General features: G+C 48.7%; 1 non-coding gene across 1 annotated transcript; it reads right to left on the bottom strand.

The window, feature by feature from the left end:
* Positions 1-1,096: 1,096 nt before the first annotated feature.
* On the bottom strand, positions 1,097-1,168 carry TRNAQ-CUG. The gene has a single exon. It is a non-coding gene; the product is annotated as a tRNA-Gln (tRNA).
* Positions 1,169-1,911: the final 743 nt, after the last annotated feature.

Here is a 1,911-nt window from a genome sequence, read left to right as displayed (position 1 = left end):
TGTAGCGAAGGAACTCAGGCAAAGCACTATTAACCCAGTAAATGAAGCTCTAAAGATCACAGAGTGTGTCCATTAGGAGACGAGACGGTGACTAATCCAATTTTTCTTGCAGGAAGAGACCCTGATGCTCTGGTACCATCTGGGGACGGCGGGCCCCGCGTCACACACAAGGCTCTGTGCTCAGTCCTTTCCAGCCGTCTTTCTCTGCCTTTGTCTAAGAACAATTATGGCACCGCCCCTGCTCTCCCTAGGGCTCCTCTTGCCCAGAGCCTCTTTGAAGGTGATTAAAAGAATGTCCGTTGGTAGAAGATCTAGCAAAGAGTGTTGGGTGGGGGAAAGAAGAAAGGGCCCTCGGTAAGTCTTTCCATTTCCCATTCATCAGGACACTTTCTGAGGGTTCAGATATGTTTGGTAGTCAGGCTGGAATCAACAAAAAGGTACCAGGGTTTCCTTACTCTCTGCTCCTGTGAAAACACATCGAACAGTCTTGCTTCTTGGGAAAGAATCCATCATTTTATCTCTCATTAGGGCATCCACTTATTTCTTTTATTCCTTGAAACACTGTTTGCAGGCATGAAAAATTTTTTGTACAATGTTACGTTGGTTTCTGCTGTACAACAACTCGAATCAGCCATATGATACGTATGTCCCTTCCCTCTTGAACCTCCCTTCCCTTCCCCCACCCCAGCCCTCCAGGTCATCACAGGGCCACGGGGCTCCCTGTGTTACGCAGCCAACGTCTTGCCAGCCGTCTAGTCACACGCAATAGTGTGTATATCTTGATGCCTCTTTCTCCGTCTGTCCCCCGCTCTCCCTCCTACTCTGGGTCACAAGTCCATTCTCTACATCTGCGTCTCCATCCCTTCTCTGCAAGTGAAGTGAAGTGAAGTGGCTCAGTCGTGTCCGACTCTTTGCAACCCCGTGGACTGTAGCCCTCCAGGCTCCTCCATCCATGGGATTCTCCAGGCAAGAATACTGGAGTGGGTTGCCATTTCCTTCTCTAGGGGATCTTCCTGACCCAGGGATTGAACCCAGGTCTCCTGCATTGCAGGCAAACGCTTTAACCTCTGAGCCACCAGGGAAGCAAGACCTTGGTCGGTTCCACGGAGACTTGAACTCGGATGGCTGGATTCAGAGTCCAGAGTGCTAACCATTACACCATGGAACCGTGCTCTCTGCAAGTGGGTTCATCATACCATTTTTCTAGATTCCATAAATATGCGGGCATTTGTTTGCGATGTCGGTGGACGAAAACAAGATTCCAGATTCCTTTCACCTAGATAGCCAAGGAGAGGTGTAGGGGGGACTATCTTGAGGACCTCGATGAAAATCTAAGCCAAGTGGAGATGCTTTCCATAACTTTCCTCTAAATCTGTTCCTCTTGCTTCCCTTCAGCACAAAGGTGTGTCACACACCCACGTGCCCTGTGCGGCACACTCATCGCTCACAGAGTCCTCACCCCAGCTAACGCGTGTCCCAGTGAAGATCAAGTCTAACTCCACACGAGGTCTGTTCCTTTAACCTTTGTATTCTATTGCTTTCGCTTCAAGTTAAGAATGTTGCCTATGGCCTCAGATAGACAGGACGACTCATTGTCAAGGCTCTGACCTTTAAGTGTATGGCGCTTTTCCATTCTTACAGAGATAGAAAGCTGCAGAATACAGAAAAGCATTGGTTCTGTTGGAGGTTTACAGGAAAACCCTGACCTGATCTAGGACAGCTGCAAGAACAAACAGCATCAAGAGATTTGCAACAACCAACCCTCACCTGGCCTTTAAGCCTGCTTTGCTGAAACCCTAGGGAATTTGGGGCTTTCTAGGGGTCACAGTCCACCCGTTCTCTTTGCATGGTCCTGAAACGAACATTTTCCTGCTCCAAATTCTGATGTTTTGGTATTGCTTGGCCTCATTC

The sequence above is a fragment of the Bos indicus x Bos taurus genome, chromosome 23, assembly GCF_003369695.1.
Source record: "Bos indicus x Bos taurus breed Angus x Brahman F1 hybrid chromosome 23, Bos_hybrid_MaternalHap_v2.0, whole genome shotgun sequence".
NCBI lineage: Eukaryota > Metazoa > Chordata > Mammalia > Artiodactyla > Bovidae > Bos > Bos indicus x Bos taurus.
Note: the sequence above shows the minus strand (reverse complement) of the source record. Positions and strands in the feature narration are given on the sequence as shown.